A 21,826-nucleotide genomic window follows, 5' to 3' on the forward strand; every position below is an offset into this window, starting at 1 on the left:
CTACTTCAGTCCAAACAAGAAGATACAAGTAGATAAATGCAACATTAATAGAGTATCACAGTAGGGAGAAAAGTAGTCAGAGAGAGTGGCTTGAACAAAAAAACCCAACAACACACAAACAAATGTGGGTTTTTATCATCAGTAAGTTAAACAAGAGATTTAATTACTATTTCAAAAATCTGTATTACGTAAATTACAAAAAATTAAAAAGTCATTAGAGGGAAAAATACTCTAGGTAGACTGCAGTTTGGACCAACACCACATTTATTGGTCAAAAAGGTTACTTATCCTCTCCACCACTAAACAGATAAAGTAAGCATTTTAAAGATCGACATAATAAAGACAGAAATGTCTACAGAGAAGCAAGGGGAAACAAACATAATTTAAGAGCTGTTTACTTTGAGCATACATTATCCAGTAAGCAAATATGTAACCAACAAATTTGTATATAATCAACATACAAATGAAGGCATCATAAAAGCACTAAACTGAAGCATTGGTTTAAAGATGGAGTTCTGAAACCACTTAGAACTTCAGGGCCTTAAGAGAAAATATTAATGTGTTGTTTCTGAAGGTTATTTATCAACGCAGTTTCCCTCCTAGCTAAGATTAGGTCTAACATTCTAAGTATCATTGATATTTAATAAATAAGTTTACGGTCCATCAATATCTAACTGAACTGAATGGCATTCTTCACAGTGAGAATTGCAATAAGCTGCAAAGAAATAATTTACTTCATCATTTCTCTACCAGTTTAAGCTACCAATCAACAGATCACTTGTATAATGAACACCTGTACATTTTCAGTCGCCCTTCAGCCTATGTTTCTTGACCACATAAACTAGCTCTTCATTTGCTTCATTTATATACCCTAAATATAACAGTTTCCCTCAAACAAGAAAAGCTTTAAGCACAGAATGACATCATCTTTCCCTTCCACTCCCAACTACTAATGGCACTGTACATAACCTTGGCATCATCCTTGACACTGAACATTTCTTTCATTATGCTGTCAGCAGAATCTCATCAATACATTACCTGTGCAGGAACTGCCTCTACCCTTCAGCAATGGAATCACTCTCTTCTCCAGTCTTACTACACATTCCTTCACAGTATCATCATGTAAGCTTTTACATACAGCACCCCAAAATACAGTGACATACACTCTGACTGTAAGCACTGCACAAATGCACTCCAAGAAACAGTTAGTTACATGAGATCTTGCCTATCTCACGGAAATTCATTATGGTTCCTTACAAATTTCTTGTCTAAGTTTGCACACACAATTTCTCAGCTGAAACTAAGTAATCAGAAATTCAAAACAGAAAGCTGCTTCTCTGAAGTGTTTTCCTGAGGAAACCAGAAGCCTTAATTCAAAAACATGCATACTGTGTCTTAAAATAAGCTTTTAGAAACATCTGAGGCAGCACCTTCCATGTGCTCATTTTAAGAAAACAGCCTGTTACATTTCAAGGTTTGTTTTTAAAATACCAAACTGTACAGTGGTGTTAGACATTTGTAGTGTCATCCTCTCCTTTCTACAAAACCCACAGAATTTTTATAAAAACATGAAGGAGGCAAAGCTAAGAAGAACAAAAAAGTTCAAGTTAAGGCTGTGTACATCAAATTAGTGCATCCCCTTTTGTGTACCACTAAGCAGCAACATTCTATTGTTCAAATGACCTGTCTTTACATAATATGTCTTTTTCTACAACTTGGAAGCTGCATTTTATGTATTTGGCACATATGCCTGAAAATAAGGCAGGATTCCACTGAAATCAGTCAGAAGACCACTTCATACAAAATACTGAAGGTGTAAGATCATACAATATTAATAATAATACATATATACTATCAGAGTAAATAAAGCATGTGTGGTACTTGAGAAATGCCACATTTTAAGTACAGATACTTGCATTCCAAGTCATAACAACTGTATATTTTAGATGTATACTTTAAGTAAAGGCCATCTAATTTTTACCAATGACCACTGAATAATCTTTCATAAATTATTCCTCTGTTCAGGGGACTTATCAGCTCCATCTCCACTGAATGAATCCAGTACCTTTTCAGTCAGAGAACTTCACTACCCCACCACCAAATGAAAGAATGACAGAAAAATGGCATCTGCCATAGGTATATGGGACACCTCACATATACGGGACTTTGAAGAGCAGATACAGTTTATTGTCAGTCTATACCTGCCATCAAATCTGCCACCCGTGGAATCCTGACACACAGAGAATGCATCAATTATCTTCACAAACTCACTGCACTTCACATATCCCTTTCCTGATGTACCATATTGCACGTCTGAAATCCTTCAATGTAACTGCATTCTTCCCTATTAATAAAAAAACTTGCAAAAAGTTTACTCCATAATACATACATTTATATCATTATAAAATAAAATACAACGCAGATCCCCAAATAGATCCTTATTTATAAATCTTCGAACAGGATTTAGGTTGGCCATATTTTTTTTTATTTTGAACTCAAATATTAAAATATCTTAAACAAAAGCTTTGCTTTTCAATTATTTTCTGAAAAAAAAGGGCTTAATTTCTGAAAGCCAGAATTATGTTAGCAGACACCACTACTTTGTGAAACAGCATCATTTAAAAAAAAAAAAAAAAGATTATCAAGAGATCAATGCTCTGTACCAGGTTTCTTCTGCGAGTTCTTTAATAAGGATGTTATGATTACTAACACAATTGAAAACCATTAAGCAATTTTTTGAGTAGGAAAAGCAGTAATTAGGTTTTTTAAAATATTTACTAGAATTCACTTTTTCCAATAAATAGACTGGTATTCTAAAAGAACAAGCCTCATGGTATCTGTTAATATCTAAGGGGATTTAAATCTCTGTTCCCATTAAAGACACTTACCTGAAAGCAGCATCTTGCACAACATTGCTAATAGTAGTTAAAGCAGCACATTAATAGTCAAGCCATGTTGTTACTGTAGCAACAATGATTTCTGGTAGCCATTTTCTTCTCAGCTTTAACACTGTTCCAAAGCCAACAGTCTTTCCTGCAATCTCTGTTTAAACCCAAAGGCGGCAAACTGCTCGGTAGTTTTTCTCTCTGGCTACGTACTTCAGGTACCTCCCTCTAGACTGTCTTCAGTCTAATGTACTTACTTAACAGTATTCTCTAATGCTGAACTTGACACAATTTCAGTTTACACTAATGAAAATATAACACTGTGCAGTCCACTTTAAAAAAACCCTCTGCATTTAGGAGACTAAACAGTTTGCAGGACACTGGAAGAGAAGAACAGCAATGCAATTCATTATTTTAACCTGCAGGCTCTCAGAACACTGCCCAAGACAAGATTACCAGGTAGCAAGCTTATAGCCTTGGTCATTATGCTGACAGCAGCCACAGAGAAGCCTTTCTCAGATCACAGATTACAAAATCAAAGCAAGTGCTGTAGCCAAAAGCAATTTCTTAGTAGACTGACATCTCTCTGAATTTTCTGTATTTAGAAAACTGTTTTAAGACAAAACTAGCACACACATTCATTTCCAACTCCTCCTCTACATTTCTGCAGTCTTAAAAATTGCAACACCTGAAACACTTTCCTGGCTTTCTTAAGACTGCAATGCAGTTTTTAAAAAACGTAGAACCTAAAATCCTACAGCTCAAAATTATTGATAGATGACACTATTTTAACTTCTTTCTTAAAAAAAAAAAACCACTCCCTTTTTTGTATCATGACAGTTTGAAAGGAAGCAATGGTGGGAGAGCACTAACAAGAAAGTGAAACATTGCCATTTGTAACAGCAATCGGAGGAAATAGTGAACTGGTATTAGTGCATAAACACCCCCTACAAAACAGGATCCTAAGTCCAAATTCAGCTCCTCACAAGTTTGTTCCACTTGAATGGGTAGCTATGCTAGGATCACGAGCTCTAATGCCTGCTGCCATCTGTCTAGACAGTTTCTGACACTTCCCGTAGACCATGGCAGGAAAGGGAATCTCCTGTCCAGAGCCTCAGAGGAAGTGTATTTTCTATGTATGTGAAAATGTAAAATCTAACAAAAATTTCATAGAGATTTTATGCACACTTAGATTTCCATAAGTATTTGTGAACCTCTGCTTATAAACTAGTAATAAATATTTCATATATAAGGGCTTAAGCTTAAAATGAAGGTAAGTTTATGCTGAACTCTGAACTAGTGTAGCTGAGACCTTTTATTCTGATATCCCTATAACGGAAACCTCCAGCAGAGGACAGAGTAGACACACTGGAGTATTAGCACCTTTAAACACCACTGCTAACTCCCAAAGACCTTCCTTATCAGAGGACTAAGATATCGCTACAATGAATGAATGTTCCAGTGTGAAGAAAATAATCACATAAAACAATCACCTAAAAACATTAAATTCCAGTATTGGCATTCTTCCTCCAATAGTTTTGTCCAAATCAAATACATATGTTTTATACAGTCAGATTCAACCTGCTTATCAGATTTGAAGTGAAGCTACAAAACACTCTACTCTCTAATTGGGTTTGTATACATGCTATTACTTATTATCTGTGAATGGTCACTTTAGGGAATCACATATACATAACCAGTAATGTAAAGCCTTTCCTTCATTTTGCAGGAGCCTGCTTTTTTACAACAGAGGATGGCTTTTGATAAAGCCATCAGATATCACCTTAATAGCTACTGAAAATGTTTTTTAAAATAAGTAAAACCCTATTCCTTACTGAGCTATTCAGTATTCACTCTTGGTTTGGTGGCAATTTAAGCTTCCAACATTGTCCATCACCTACAGAAAGAGGAAAAAACTATTTCCTACTTTAGATAAGCTGTAGCAATGCAACACAGTTAAACCATTGGTGGTTTATTTTTACATCTTTGCATTAGGTCTTTTTTTTTTTTAAATAGGAAGAACCCACATCTTACAACCCCGTCTATACTACCACACCTGGCAAGCAAACTGGGGCAAATGCCTCCACACATCTCTTTGAAATGTAGTTTGAGACCACTAATTAGCATTTTCAACACTCCATCGAACCAGCCATACATCACCAGTACCAAAACCACAGATCAGCTCTGACACAACATCCATGTCTCATTAGCAAGTTCCTATTCATGGTCCCTGTGTTCAATCAGTGTCCACAAGTTTTATTACTAACACACTTGATGACCATACAAAACTGTTTCCTATAGTGTAATTTCCAACTGTTTTGTAAAGTTACTAAGTATTTGCTCAGAAATTATTCTATGAAAAGCATCTTGCTATGAAGCAGGTATTCTCAAGATGTACCCCAAGGTGTCTCTACCCAAGTTATGCAGCACCTTGAGGTCTACTTTCTACATGGTTTAACAAACTTCTATGGAGTCTCCATGTTAGATTGCAAGAAGGTGCAGTAGTCCTAGCCAGGCTTTATTTCAAGGTTAAGGCCTCATTAATCCTTCTCTCTTCAAACTAGAACTTTTTAAATGCTTGTGGACTTTGTTCCACTGTTTACTTCCTTTTGCTTAGCCATCAACTGGGCAATAGCTTTCAATCTTTGATTCTTTTACTATTTGAATTAATTCTTCCAAACACATAATAGTCAATGGACAAACTCAGTCATTCCAACTTGTACTTTTTTAGTAATAAGATAACAGGGATTTCAAGTGTAAGCGAGCAGCGTTTCATGCAGAGACTTACTTCTATTCATTTGTATATACACAGTAAAGTATACTTTTAGTGCTTTGTCACATGTCCAAATACCTCTCTGGTATGGCCCAGCTTCCATTAGCTAGCCATAATAATATGCAATCAGTAAACTGAGGCAGGGTGTACAGCTCTTAAATACACTTAAGGGTCACAATATACCTGCCACAACACAAAACAGAAAATGAATTACATTGCATGTATTTGGCCACTTCATTGCCACCATTTTGTTCATGTAACATATACTGCTACTCATATGAAATACTAATCTCATTATTAAAATACTGATGTCTCTGTCATACAATCAGTTACAGCAGTCAATACCCTTGTTCTGGCCACAGGAAAGCATCCTTCTGATAGCCTCCAAAGAAGCTACAAGATTTTCAGAAAAGACAACAGAAAAAAGCATGCCACATTGGTTATCCTCATCCGTGTACATCCAGCCCATTGGCTGTCCTTAGACACCTAATCTGGTTGGTGCTAAAAAAAAATATAAACATATATACATACACACTTTATTTGTCAGTTTTCCTGACCAAACCAAACTTTCAGAAGTAGCCCAAGAAATAGAAAAGACACATACTCTAAACCTGTTTCATATGCTTTACACTGGATTACAGGGATAGTGCAAAAAGAACCAGATCTGCATGGACTAAGGTTGCATAAAACCAAAAGTATAAAATAAATATACACACAGTTGGCACAAGCCATATACATAACTCCATTTCAGAATACAGACACAGATGACAGTTTTTTAACAGAGGCAAAGCAAGCTGTATGTTTCCCACATCTCCCTTGCACCTTAAAAAAGCACATAACCCTGAGACAGAAACATTTTCTTCTAGCAAGTAAACAGCTTCTGTTTGTGCTAGATGCTAATAACAAAGCTTCTTAAAACAAATGAAAGTGAGCACCTACGATAAAGGAAACTTTGCCATTGTCTTGGGCACCCACAGTTAAAACAAAAGGACCACGAGAATACCTCCTGCAAAGGCTTCATAAATCCACACAGATACTGACTAAAACGTCTCAAAAACTTAGTCACCTATGTCAACAGAGGTTCTGTGCCTACTTTTAGGCCCATAAACAGGGTTGACTATTTGCCCACTGACTAGCCCCAGATCTACTATCTTAGCTCATTATTGGTAATTTTGTAAACAAACAAGTTAGATGTTCAAAGTTAGCTCCAGTATTTAATGTTTGTTTTTGACTGGAACACTGAAGAAACTATAATCAACAATAAATGCTTAGAAAATATCTATGCATGTGAAATCTTTTGGTTTAAAGGGATTAAAGGAGGGAGAGGAACTTTTCCTTAAGTTCATAGACATACAGAAGCATACTTAATTAGAGCAATTCTGATAAAAATGCTCAGAACTCACTCAATTCCCACCTAATCAACTTTAAACAGCTTCAGAGAAAATAAGAGCCATGAACTACTCTCAAAAGGTATTACTACAAATATTTAAGAAATAACCTGTCTTTATCCCCAGATTCACAAAATTTAACAAAATTCAGAGAACAAATAAAACGGAAAACAAAGGAAGTTACAGCACAGAACAGGTCAACTCTTCCAAAATTAGACATCAGAATACCCTAACCAAATCTGTTCCTGAACTATATTCAAGCCTATTAAAAAATTGCTGGGAATTTACAATATTTAGAGGAAAACAATGTGATATTTGTGTCTTTAACTTTTTATGAGGTATAGGCAGTCCTAAAACATTCAGATTTGTACTGAAGGCAAGATTAAAGAAAAAGCAGGGAGTTTCGGGGTGTTTTTTGTTGGTTTATGTTTTGGGTTGGTTGTTTTTGGCTGGTTGTTTTTTTTATACTGATAGGATTGTCCTATTAAAAACAAAGTGTGAATTCTGAATAGAAAAGTAGTGGTAACAAAAGGTAATGTTTTAATACTTTTGTGTTCTTTCAAATAAGCTGTTGATTAATGGTTTTCATTTCTGAATGCTAAAATCTTCTTTAAGGCCAGGAAGAAATGCTAACGAATCTACAGTGACAGAGAACATGAAGAAAAAGGACAACCTCAAGAATGTAAAAACCACTTGTACTTTCTCCTGCTGAAAATGGCGTTTCAGAAGATGACTTAAAAAAAACCTGAAAGAAAAGTTAAGGTAGAACTGGCAGAATGAAAGTGAACTCCCAGAGAAATTACTTTGAATAAAATCACCCTGGGTCCTAGTATTAATAATACTAAGTTGGAAGAAGAACTTGTTTTAAGATGATCATGGAAACCACAACACAAGGGATCACTAATTAATCTTTTCTCCTTTATATTTACATCCTTTGAAAATAGTATGCATCAGCATGCTTCAGGACCAGCTTACTAGTTGAACCTAAAGCCAAGTTATTTGAAATATATTAAATAGAACTTCATTTAAAATGGCACTCGACATTCTAAACATCAAAATGATCACCTTGCAGAAGTCAAACAAACACATTGTTCTCTAAATGGCTTAACAGACAAAAAAACCCAGCTTGCCATTAATGCTCCAAATGACATGAAGAAATGTTCTGCTGGGATACCACGGTACCTTTTATGCAAATGTATAAACTCATCTCTCTAATCCCCTAATGGACATTGTGGACTTCTGAAGAGACTATAGAACCTGGATGTCTTCACAACTTCACTAATGCCAATACACTACCCTAAATATAGCCTTAATTTAGAACTTTGTATTTTGTTCCATAATACAATACTCTTACACTAGAAAACAATAAAGATTGTTTTAAATGTCTGTCTCTGTATAAATGTTTATAAAGATCTATAGGCAAAGCAACACACATAAACTGTGCGCATACACACAAAAAAACCCGAAATGATTAACACCCCCACAACTATAACTTTGCAATTTATTTGTTTGTTTGTTTTTGACATAAATCCTTGCTAGACTACCTCTTGCGCATCACATTCTCTGCTTACCTCTGCTAAAACTTCACTGGACTGAAAAACGCAAGGCAAATTCCCGAGTTGTTTTTAGTGTCCAAAAGATTTCTAAAAATGAATTATCACAGTACCTGTATGGTATTTTTAGAAATAGTCTGACACTTCAGTTATATAGGAACCTGAATGGTTTCTCCCAAGTATCATTTCTATTTTTGGTTCTCTCCCTTGTGCAGAAATACATTGTGCCTGTTAATGCACATTACTGCTGGTAAAATTGTGAAAAGCAACATCAGTCTTACAGTTGCAGTAAGGTACTTCCCCCAGGTAGACCCGGGGAAAAATTTTGTTCTGGAGAAGCTGTTCCTCTTCCTCTCCAAGCCTCACACACACACCAGGAAAGAAACGACCTCTCTCATCCACCAGCACTTTTAGCCACATGTACAGCAGTGAGAATCACAGTGAACTTACCCAGTAAGTTTCACCACCTAGAAAGTCTAGTAAGAGGGGCTTGTCATTTACAGAATATGACACTGAATACTAGTGATGTACCTACCTTACTTCAAAACACTAACAATAGAAAGGTCTGTGAGAATCTACACTAAAGCAGCTCATCAGCAAGTCTACCACTTCTCATCACAACATGTGTCACTATCGTCCAATACACGCAAGGCTTTATAAGGACACAGAAAAAGACAATCACTATCCCAGAGCACTTAAAACAAGACAGACAAAACAAACCTTCAGAGGTTTCCCCAAAGCAAAGATGTAGAAAGAATATACAATAGACAGTATCTACAGTTGTCTTTGGTTTACACACACACAAGCAACCTTTCCACCTCAGTTTCATGAGCATTTCAGTTCAGTTTGCCTACTAGACATGTAAGCTCAACTTCCTCCTATTCTGTAATTGCTCCAAAGCCTCTATATTTTTGCAGCACAGCTTATCTAGGTTAAATAATCATCCATGTCCCCCCAGCTTATCTTTCCCCTTTTTCTCCCCAGAAAACTGCCACAACATATTTTTCTTTGTTAGTAAATACCTGAGTAGGGAGCACTAACTGGTATTTTGTTCTCAACTTCTGAGAAGATGAAAACCTGTGTTTTAAGTAACTTCAGAGTTCTCACATTTATTATAATTTGTATACAATGCAGTCATTTTCATTACATGCCACAGGTTCTCAGTTTTTAAGCGCTGCTCAAGAACAGAAAAGATTAGGTGTTTTCACTGACATCAATATATATATATATATATTAAAAAAAAAAAAGGGAAGCAGAAGAGGACAGAGTAACCACTTCACTGTGAGAGGAGGGAGAAGCCAGCTGCAGAATTGTCACTTCCCACTCCCTGTGATAGCACATACAATCAAGACTCTCTCATAGGAGACACATTCATAACAACCACAGTATTAAAACAACAGAAAGCAGCACTTCTGTGTGAAAAAAGTTATTTATATTGGAACTTTTCAGGCAAAGGCTGTCCTCTGATGAAAATACTGTTTCTAATACCAAACCAACTTATAGTAATAAAAAAAAAGCGCTTTTGGAAAAAATGCTCCCTTTCTCCTACCTCCCCACCAATTATCACAAGGGAACACAGAATCTAGTCTTTGAAGGCTCCTAAGCACATCTGCAAGAATACATGGTTTCCTTGCAAGCAAAATAATCACATATACAATAAACACTTCAATAACCTAAAACCACTGTCTTGGTGGTTGGGAGCCTAATTTTAGGATATAAATTCTATTAAAGTACCTATCTCTTCTGACTCAAAAAGATAAATTTGGAAAATTAATAGTAGAGATAGTTTCTGAAACTCTATAGCCACAAAACTGTTGTACGTGCCTACATTTGAAGATGAAGAAAGATTATCAGCAACAAGCATAAAGGGCTTTTTCAAAATTAGTCCTCGAGAATTTTATCACATAGGTAGTGCTCCTATGAGAGCTAAGTGGAATCAGAGGTAAAAATATTCAGAAGACAACCACTCAAGACGACAAAAACTGAAGTGGAAAAAAAAAAGAGCAACCTATCAACCAGAACACTCTCTGAAAAGCAGTAAAACAAAACAAAAAACCATAAACCATAATCACGACCCATCACCCTACTGGCTGCAGCCAGACAAGAAACAGATACCCACCACTTCCTACCAGCAGCAGCAAGGAGCAGCTTCAGAGCTGCCCTGCTTTAGAAGCAGATATTAAGTTTTCCAAGAGCAGTCCCCTGATGTCCTGTCATATGTCTTTTCTGGAAAGAAGTCTTGGGTGGAAAACCCCATTCCTGTCTTCATCAAAGAGCCACACTGGGAAAGTAGATGGGATAAAGCACAACTCATGCTATCAATGCACTGGTACTATTCTGTGAAGAGGCAGTCAGGAGGGATTCATTACTACTTTTCAACATTACAACAGCTACATTTGTTAAGGAATTCCTAATTTCTTTCACTCAGACTAAAAAAGGATGCATTGCATAAAAGCTTGTAAATAAAGGTGAATTATACAAGACACATACCTTGCACCTTGATTTGCTTGTGTTTTATCACTTTGTTGTGCAAAGTACTTTTACAAGGGAGTGCTAACAGTTGGCCCAGAAAACAGGAAAGTTACCATGATCTCAATCCCTGTTTTCAGCTACAATTGGACAAATCAGTAAGGCACCTGTAATTCCTTCCATCTGTTTCCCAGGATGTATCCTTTCCCCCACTCCAGCTGCTTTGTGAAGACTGTAACATTATCAAGTACTCCTTTAAGGCAAGCAAAAAATATAATCCTTCAAATATTCATAAAATAATGTCCCCTTATAAAGAAAATCTGATCAAAAATATCTCAAACTGCAACTTCTACCTTTTTTATTTTCACTCGAAAGAGTAAGACTGTACTCCAAAGAGTCTCCAAAACTCCAGTGCTTTTATAAGTATGGTAAGTATCTAACACGCAATGTTAAGCATACTGAAAATAGTTACTACATACTAACAATAGGCCTGAAATATTCCAAAGCCCCAGCAATCTGACCTTTATTCTGATTTAAGCACAAACTTCGCATCCTCTGGATTACATTTCAAGAAATACTGAATTACTAAATATCCCATAATCCTTCAACTAGTTGATTATATGTAAGATTAAGCAGTCAGTATCAATCAATAAATGTCAACTAGAGATTTATCATTTCCAGTAGCTGGATTTAGCCACATCTGAAACCAGCAGTTCCCATACCAAGAGTATCACAATTACATCTACCGGAGTGAGGGTTCTCTGCATTATTAAGTTTGCTCAGAAATATTAAGTTAGTTAATATTTATTGTACCCAAAACCAAAAAATGCATACTCACTGTTAAGCCACTGTTTTCCCTCCCTTTAACCTCATTGGCAACATAAGGGCATTGCTGCAACATTTTATCAATGTAACGGCTGCTGTGCACAGTTGAACTGTAACAGAAATGCAGCACAAATGGTACTCATTTTTGTTGGGATTACTTTCTTTACTTTTAAATTTAAAAAAGCTTGCTCTCCTTCAATGAAGTAACACCACTTAAGAGAAAATACCATAGAATTCTGGGTAGACTTTGTACCAAGACGAAATACTCATTGTATGACACTGCATCACATACTAGGTAACATGACTGATCCTGTGACTACCATATTCTTTTCAGTTTTTTGAAAAAAATCCACACACTAGAAGCTTATGCAAACTCATTACATGGTCTTTCTTGATAGACAGCTGTGATTTGGGCATCAAATTACATCTCACAGTATCACTGTACTGTAGAGATGCATTGTATTTGTGTCCATTTTTACGTAACTGAGGAAGTCAGTGACAATTTCACACCCTTGCCTATCAAAGAGGTTTTCTACAGTTCTGTGAACAACGTGGGCATGACTTTTCTACCATCACTGCCTGTGTGAATGGTTCCTATTAACTGACAGAAATTCTGATTTAAGGGACACAATGTATACAATCAGGAAAGCATCTGTGTTTCTTTTTTTTTTAAATTAAACGTGAAAAGGGTATTTTGTCATGATACTACAAACTACATGAAATCCTCTAACTTGGTAATATCTTTATGTATATCAGCCAGAGTGACCAACATGCACCATCTCCTTGGCTATCTTAAGCTCTTTTCCCAGTAGCTATATGAAGTCCGCATCCACATTTAAAAAAAAAAAAAAAAAAAAGCAGCAAGGAAAAATACTATCAAAAATCAGCTTATATTTAGGGTGCTTAAGAAGACAGGTAAACTTATTTTTTAGAGAAGACAGACTTGTTTTGGTTTATTTCACCAGGGATTTCTTTATACTCTGAAGTTGGGTGGACACTATTTTCACCTGAAGGAATCAGGCTTTGGAGGCTATGCCAACTGAAACCAGTCTCAAAGTCAATTTAAGTGTGTGCAACATTGTTCAGTATAACCTCATTTTATTAAATTATTTTCCTCCCAATCTCTAACACATAATACGTGTAGTCACAATCCAGAGCACAGAAGGAACTAATTCAATTTGGCTTAAAATAACTGTAACGTTAGAGTAGTGCGTTTGGTGTTAAACAGAGGGAGTAAAACAAGCATCTTAACACAGTCCTCTAATAGGTGCACCACTTGAACTTTGTTAAAGACAAGAAGTTATTTGGAAATGTAAAATCATGAGGCAAGTGAGTTATCAGCTAGGTAAATGAAGCCAATCAGCAACTGTTCAAAGACCTTTAATTCATACCAACTTCAGGTGAACCTGCACAGCAAGCGACACAATTATTCCCCATTTTTTCCAGTTTTAAGTTGTCAGATCTTCTGCAAGCTGGTAAAAAGTCTGAAAGTGTCTGAAATTAATAACTGTGTGTGAGCATGTGTGTGTGTTTTGTTACTACAGAGAATTTTTTTCCCTTTTCAGTTCTGTTTTCTCCAGAAGTGACTTCAAAAGTCTTGAATCAAAAAAAAAGTACACATGCTAGTAGGTCCTGCTAACACTAAAACTATTCCACAATAAATTCCACTGACAACCCTTGAATTCACTGTCCATATTGAAATTTAGTCTACACTGTTATTTTAAAGTGGAAGGCATTGCCACTATTGTTTAACATCCTGTTTATTCAGTTGCTGATGCTCCTGTTTCAATCAATTGTTGTAGTAAATAACCTCACAAGCATGGTCTTAAGTGATCAGTGCCTTTTCCGCCTACTAGCCAGGCCACCTGTTGAGATTTCAAGACACTGGTATTCTCTTTTAGCATTCTCTTAAGAACTTTCATACACATTTTCCTAGACGTTTTCCTTCTAGTAGTACTCAGTATAAACTAGATGCTGGACTGCATGAACCTTCAAAAAAAAAGGCAAAGCAGTATGCCTTTGCTCTAATTTTGTTACAATGATATTTACCAAGGATTTTTTTTTTAAATATCAAAAAATACCATACAGATTAGAGAAGGCAAAATAAAAAAATATATCTGTAAAAATAAAAGTTTCTCTGGTGACATTAACAACATCTTTTTTTTTTTCCCTCCACAAAATTCCTGTTCCAAGATCTTTTATTTTTTTAAAAAAATTAACCTGGATGAAAGCTAGATGTCAGAAGAACCTATTTTAAGACAGTATTTTTAATATTATTAATTTCAATTCTCCTTGTAATTCTTGTATAACTTTGCACCACATCCCTCTGCAGTTACATTAGACCGGCCTGCAACATCAACTCTGATTATAAGTCAGTGTGATAGGACTGTCACACTGCACTGCTCCTCCATGCACTCTACTTAAACTCCTCTCCAATAAGAAAATTGCTGCATTTTCTCTGCATCTAAGTGACCCACTAAAAGCCTCTCCAGATCTATTTTGCACTGTCTAATCAGTCCATTCATTCTGCCCTCAGATCACCTGCCTTGAAGAAGTCAGGTTGCGAAGGATTCTATGCAGAAGAATCACATGAAGTTAACAAAACTCTGAAGCATTTTACTCTCAACTGTGAAGAATCTTCTCTTTACAGATTTGTTTCATAATTTGAATGAAAAATTATTTGGCAACTTGTATAAAAAATAACACATTGCAAAAAATTCTCAGAAGGTACAATTCTGTGGTGGAATTCCAGAAATGTTTATCAGCCTCTTAAGAGTGTCTGTCCCATGTGTTAATTCATTTATCTGTACAACATGAAATGGCTTCTTACTCTAAAATCTGGTGCACATTCATTCCCCATATGCGTCTGAAATCTAAGTTCCATGACACAATCTTCATAATTGAATTATGTGCTAGAAGGGGAGGCAGGAATCAGAATATGACTGCGAATGAGAATTTGCTTAAAGGGCCAGAATTGTACAATACTGATGGAAACCTATTTTGATATACCATGCTTGTTTTTCATTACCACCATGACTTGTCAGTTTACAGCCCACACTACCCCAACAGAAGTATTTCCAGTAGACTGAAGGTTAAAGCCCTAAGAAGAAAGAAAACTTTCTAGATTGTGGATAAATTACATTGGTCAAGATGATGCTCATCACTGCGACCTGATGTAACAAACTTTGTCAGAGAAACCGCCAGACCCTGAAGCAGCTGGGAGCCCGAAAATACGACTTTGATACCTGAACTGTTAACTTTTCCTTCGTTGTTGTAAACCACGTCGGCTGCAGGAGCCCCGCGCACCGCAGACAGCAGCACTGCTCCCGGTACGCAGGGCACACCGACCAGCCAGTCCCTCCTGCGGGCCAGGAACTTCCCAGCCCTTTGTAACAACACCGTGCATTTCAGAGCCGCTCTGCTACATGCCAAGAAGGAAGGGAGCGAAGGGGCGGGCGGGGATCGCACGACACCCCTGCCCCAGGACAGCGGCAGGCGGCCTCTCCCCGGCTGACCGTGAGCCCGGGTGGGCAGCGTGCCTGGCGACCCGCACTAGGGAGGCGAGCGGCAGCGAGGCGGCGAGAAGCAAAGCGCAGGTCCGTCCGGCGGGACCCGCTGCGCCTCCCTGGCACGCCGGGGGCGGGCGGCGGGAGGGGACCGACGCCTGCCGGAGCCCCCCAGGGTGACCCCGGCCACCCCCGAGCGACAGCATCCTCCGGCCCCAGCCGCCCCCGCCGGCGCCGCGCGGGGCATTACCTGGCTCCCCGCGGCCCCACGCTGCTGGCGTCCCGGCACCGGGCGGCTCTCCCTGCGCCCTAGGCCCCGCCGCGGCGGCACCGGGCTGCCCAGCTCCTCCGCGCCTGGCAATGGCGGCGGCCCCGCTCCCCCCTCCCAGCTCCGCGCTCACTGGCTGCGCCGCTTCATGTGACCGAACAAAACCCTCCTCGGCACAGCCCTTTGTGTCCGGCCCGGCCGGGGCACCGGGGAGACCGCTCGCCGGCTCGGGGAGGGGGCGAGGGGCGACGGCGGAGCCGGAGGGAGGCGACGAGGAGTGCCGGAGAAGGGAGGGGAGCGCCCCTCACCGCCCGCCCTCTCTCCGCCGCGCCGCCGTCGCCTCCGCCCGGCCACTTACCGCGGCGCGGGCGGCTGCGGCCGAGTCGCGGTGCCGCACCAGGTCGGAGGCGGCCGCCATGTTCCCCGATGCGGCAGGATGGAGGCAGAGCCGCCCTCCCCGCCAACCGCCGCTAGGGCGGCCGGCTCGCCGCGCCCGCCTCAGCCCGCGCCGCCCCCGCCCCACGCGGCGCCGTGCGGAGCGGCGCGCGCCCCCTCCCCTCCCTCCCCTCCCCTCCCGGCTGCCGGCGGGGGAGGGGGGGGGGGGTGGGCATGGAAAAAAAAAAGCATAACGGGAAACTCACGGGCTCGCCGGGGTGTGCGTCACGCCGGGGTTACGTCCTGCGCGGGGCGTCATGACGTCATCGCGCAACCTTCCCGACCCCCACCCCCCCCCCGCCGCCACTCGGCGCGCGGCTGCACACGCACACGCAGAGCCCCACACGCACACGCGTCCCGGGGGGCGGAGCGCGCATGCGTGCGGCCTTCCCGCGCCGGCGCTCCCAGCCCCCTCCCGCCGCGCGGGCGGGGGGGCGCGCGCCCCGCTTCCCGCCTGGGGCAGGTGTGCGGCCGTTACCGCCGCGCGCGGCTCCCTCTGGCCGGGCAGCAGCCCCGGCCCCGCAGGCCGGCCCCGGCGGGTCGCTCCCGGCGGGGCTGCGAGGGCGAGAAGGAAACGCCTCCCGCGGGCGGGAGGGTGGTTTCCTAACAGACCTTTCTTCAGCAGGCAGAGGCTGCCAGCGCGGCCGCCGCCCGCCCGGCGCGGCCTCCCCTCACCTGCGCCAGGCCGCGCAGCGCGCTCGGGAGCGGGAAGTCGGAGTGTCAGTTGCTTGGCGGTGCCTTTCCCACAGAAGGTGGAAAACTAGGTCAAGTGCTGCAGGAGCTGTACGAAGGCGCTCGCCGTGCCAGTGAGAAAGGCAGGCTCCTGCGACAAGCCGCGGCTGGCGAACGGCGTGAGAGGGGAACAGGAAACCTGGGAGCAGAGAAAGCGACGCGAGGAGAGAGGAGACGACCCGGGGACTGTCAGTCCATTCGGGGGGGCGGGAAGCTATGAGGTGACACCGAGAAAGTAGAAGCATTCGGTGCCATCTTAAGAGTAACGCTGCCGATGGCAAGCCCCGATTCAAAAGGGCAGGGATTCAGGGGAGAATAGTAAACTCGTAGAGACTGCTTTGATAAATCAGATTCTTTTCCTTCAGATTTGCTGGGCCCGGAGTATTTTACACGAGAGTGAGAAGTTAAGGTAACGTTAGTGGTGTGAGCAATCATCACTGGGAGCTCACAAAGACAACTGAGATTTCAAGAGAAAGGAAAAGCAAAACCACAATACAATTCAGAAGAGGGGAATAGGTAGAGCCAAGAACTGTCAATCATTCCAGCCTGTATTCCCAGAAAAGTATTGAAGCAAATAATCACACATCTTTAAGTACATGGTAGCTAATAATAAGTTACAGCCAATGTGGAACTCATCCCATACTGTGACGGTTTAACAGGCCTTGGATGGGACTAGTGGTAGATCTGTTATAGCTTGACTTAAGGTTTTTGACACCATCTCGGCGAACTCTTAATCGAGCAAGCAAAAGACATAATAAAATGACTCTGCAGTGGTGCAAAACTACCTCAGCAGTGCTTCACTGTAACAAATAGCAAGATATAGCAATACCTTGGAGGTGTGTCCTAAGTTTGGTACCAAGTCTAATTATGTGAATGACAGAGTACAGTTTACATCGATCGGATTTGCCAACAATGCCAAACTGGCAGAGCTGGAAGCACACTGCAGGGCAAGAAAAGAATTCAAAATGTTCTTGACAACCTGGTTGCAGAAATAGTATGCAACTGAATAAATACAAGTGCCAACTTCCAACATTTAAGCAGGAAAATAACAATTGCAAGACTGGGAACAGACAAATAAATACCGGACCTTCAGAGAAGGGGTTGGGGATCAGAGTAGATCACAAACTGAACATGTGTCAACAGTGTCACACCGTTGCAAAAAAGCTGCTGTACAGAGACATGTAAACAGAACTGTCATATCTAGGACATACAGAGAAGCTACCCTCATATTTAATACTGGTAAAGCCTCAGCTGCAATACTGTGTTCAGATTTGGACTTCGCATTTCAAGAAAAATGTCTTTCAAAAAAAAACCAATAGAAGGAAGTATAAGGGGGAAAAAAAATAGCCATTTTTAAAAGACATGACCCTAACTGAAAATAGGAACACTTGAGATTTTTTAGTCTAGAGAAGACTATGGGGAGAAAAATACATTGTTCACTAAATCCATTGCTGCCAGGGCAAAAACTAAGTTTCAAACTGCAGTGAAAGAAATTTAGGTTAGACATTAGGAAAAGTTTTACTATGATATGGATAAATAAACTGGCATATATTCTATAGAGAGTTCTGGAAATGTCATTAATATTTTTTTAAAGACTAAGTTAAATATCCCCAAGAAAAAATTAGAAGCATTTGACTCAGCTGTGAAGTAATGGAGGCAGCCTAGGAATCATTGTTTTCAGCATAATTTTCTATAAGTGCAGTTACTATCCAACTATCTGGTCTGATCCTTTTTTTTTCTGATAGAAATGAATCCCAGAGACATTCAAACGTTTAATATGTTGGTGTGATCTTACGCACAAGTGTAGATATGTCCTTTAGGAGTCTTTGTCATGTTACATTCTGTATAGCTGTGTGGCAACCTATGTCACATGCTCAGCTAATTTGTTAATTTATAAACTTTATATATCACTATAAAGTCCACATTTTAAAATTATGTGTTTGTTAGTGCTCATGTAACTAGTGTGAATCAAGGCTTTTGCTTTTCTTTGTTTTGTTTTTTTTTTTTCATGGTACTAGAGATTAATTTTTCACAGAATTCATTAAATTTTTGGGTTTCTCTGGAGCTTGCCAGTTAGGAAAAGGCAGTGTGAATGGTTTATGTTATGGGACTGAGACCCACCAAACTCATCTCATTAGAGATGACTAAAAGGCCATTAAATAGGCCAATTTTTAATCTCCACTGAGTTAGACTGAATTCAAACTGATAGCCCACAGGCAAAAGGCTATGAATTTCATTAACAGTACCCTAAAGCACTCAGTCCCCTAATGAGTGCTAATGTTATTCTTCTGAGAATTAAGCTTGTTTTCTGAAAAGATACATTTATAAAATCAAGTTCTGATGCATGTACGGACCAAAATCTTCCACTGCCATTAAACACAAGAAACATTATCATCTCATTCAATCCATAGATTTCTTCTAAGATTCTTGGTCACGTGTGCTTCACGCTAACCAAAACACAAACAATAAGAACATGAAAAAGTAAATATTAATACTACACATATGCTTCTTACTGGATATCATAGATTTTATTGTGCCCAATTATTTTAAGTTTATCACACTTACTTGCACACATTTTGTCCTCTGGGAGATAATGTTTAAGCAACAGCAATTCTTGCTTCAATTCTGTTAAAGAAAAATACCAAATTCTATAAAAGCAAGAAAACTTATAAAAGAAGTTGCGGTGTTTTATTATATTTCACATCTATTTGTGAACAAGTAAAATGGTTAGCACAAGGAAATATGAACTTATGAATAGTTCTAATTCTGCCAAATATCACAATTTTATTAAGATACCTAGCACTTTAATTTATTACTTGAGCTAAAGGACCCAATTCCATAAGCAGTAGTAGACTCTGTAAAAAATGCTTATGATCCACACAATCTGTGGATCCAAAGAAAAATCCACATTTCGCGTGAATTCATGGAGCGCATAACTGCAACATTTCATCAAAATGGCAGCACAGTAAAAGATTATGTCCAGTGGTGTCAGAACTCTTGTTCTGAATTCTAATTCCACCAGCTTTGCCACTTATGCTTACAATATGTGAAAAGTAGTACATGATCTTAAAGGTTACATGTTAGATTAAGAAGACTTGAGAAATATACACAAAATTATGCCAAATTGGGATTGCAAGTGTTCATGAAATAGACATTTTAGGACCAGCCTCCAGTGAGGCACTCAGATCAGTGAAAGAACATGTACAGCGGTAGAGAACCATACGATATGATTCTTGAAAATTAAGCCAGATATTGCACAGCTTTTCCCAGAAATTTCCCAGAATTCTGGCTGTGTCCTGTATTATTTCTCCACCAATGCAGACAAAGCCTAATAATAGTTAAAACAGCATTTGAAAACCTCTTTAGAGAAGGTTGCTACCTAGTTCCTCCTGGTCTTCAACATGGTTATAAAAAGCTTAAACCAAAGCAGGCTCTTTCATGTTAGCAGTAAAATATGATTAACTAGAAACAATTTAGAAACTGTTTCTTCATATAAACATTTCTGTAGCTGAAGCTGCAGAGGGAGAGTTGAAGCAGGTCTAAGCTGAAGCGTTTTGAATGAAAGAAGATTGCAAATGCCTCCCTGTAAGACACAGCAAAATCCCAGATGCCTGGAGGGAAAAACTTTTTAATGATAATTTTTTACATTTATATAGCACCTTTTATTCCCTTGGACCCCAAGCACTTCATTAACTCTATGCAAAAAGCTTCACCATGGAAATATAGCCACTATGCATCATTCTTTGAAAATTTCATTTTCAGTTGACACATTTCTTTCAATAACAAAATATTCTGCTTATCCTGTTTATAGCAACCAAAACAACAGATAAAAGATTAAATTATACAGTTTTGAGTTGTAGAACAATTTAAGCCGGTATGATTTTCAAAATAGTAATGCACTCGTGTAATAGATACATTGCATTTATCCCATCCATTACTACTTTGATCTGATCTTTATACTGTAGCCTTTGGTAGAAAATGTATTCCACAACATTTTCAAAATTGAAATGATCTTTGACAAAAATGGGGTTTATAGGAAAAAGTAGCACCTTTTATTAAATCCACTACTGTAAAGTGAAAAAGTAGAGAAGTTTTGAGTACCCGACATAATGGGTTTTTTTCAGCTAAGATGGTTGTTTTAAAAAAAAAAAAATCTTACCGTTACCTATAGAGTTTGTCTTGTCTTTGCCCTTAGACCCTCATAACTATAAAAACAAGGCCCCAGAAACGTGATGTGAAAGGTTATTACTCAACTTGCCACAGAGTTTTTGTCCTACAGAGATGTTTCTGGTTTCTTGGCCTTTCTTACAAAAATATAGCTCTCATATCTCCAGTATCAACAAATTTAGGAACTCAATGTACGGGTTGTTTCAACAAACAGTAATTAACATGATTTCCATTAGAAGAACTAATAACAGAATGAATTGGAGCAGTTTGATTTATTTCAACATTGTAAAAATTGAAAGAGAAAAAAAGAATTTTCTTAACTTTTTGTTGTTTGAGCTGTTGATTCATGTTTTGTTGGCTTGCTTGTTTCACAGGCTCTTTTGAAATACATTAAAGGGGATTGTCTAGTCTATTTTTCAGACAGAACAAAAAAGTATTTTATTTATAATATAAATTTAGTCTCTGTTATAAATCAATTCTTGTCATCTTTGTCAGTATCAATGAAACTATTAGAATTGCCAGTAGAACAATAAGAGGGCAGTAAGAATGTATAGGTAAAATTAAAACCATTAGCCATCAAAACCTATGGCTCTCTTAACAGTGATCCCAAGGTATGGTTAGTCCTGAAATAAAGTGTTTTGCAATGGAAGAATATTTAGAAACTCTACCTAGAGAAATACTGCTGCTTGCCACTGTGAATTGCCTTTAGAACTGTTGTACTGTTACAAGTGTTTTAAATCTCCCAGCGAGGAAAAGATTTCCCACATTACATAATAAAGACAACTGGTGCTCTGTTTCCTCATTGCTAGGCCTCTGTCCATAGGC

General features: G+C 39.3%; 1 protein-coding gene across 6 annotated transcripts in view; it reads right to left on the reverse strand.

Annotated features, from left to right (window-relative positions):
• Positions 1-21,826, reverse strand: part of ZNF644 (zinc finger protein 644) — an 81,454-nt gene that overhangs the window by 38,648 nt on the left and 20,980 nt on the right. For 2 of the 6 annotated variants that reach the window (XM_074906553.1, XM_074906546.1), the window contains exon 1: positions 16,309-16,384. The exons of 1 other annotated variant lie outside the window; for it this stretch is intronic. The gene's annotated coding sequence lies outside the window, so the exon portion shown is untranslated. Of the gene's footprint in view, positions 1-10,718; positions 10,790-15,649; positions 15,768-16,025; positions 16,253-16,308; positions 16,385-21,826 lie in introns of those variants that run through there. 3 more of the 6 variants (XM_074906548.1, XM_074906547.1, XM_074906550.1) reach the window with 3 other exon arrangements.

This window comes from Athene noctua, chromosome 5 (genome assembly GCF_965140245.1).
Source record: "Athene noctua chromosome 5, bAthNoc1.hap1.1, whole genome shotgun sequence".
NCBI classification, from domain to species: domain Eukaryota; kingdom Metazoa; phylum Chordata; class Aves; order Strigiformes; family Strigidae; genus Athene; species Athene noctua.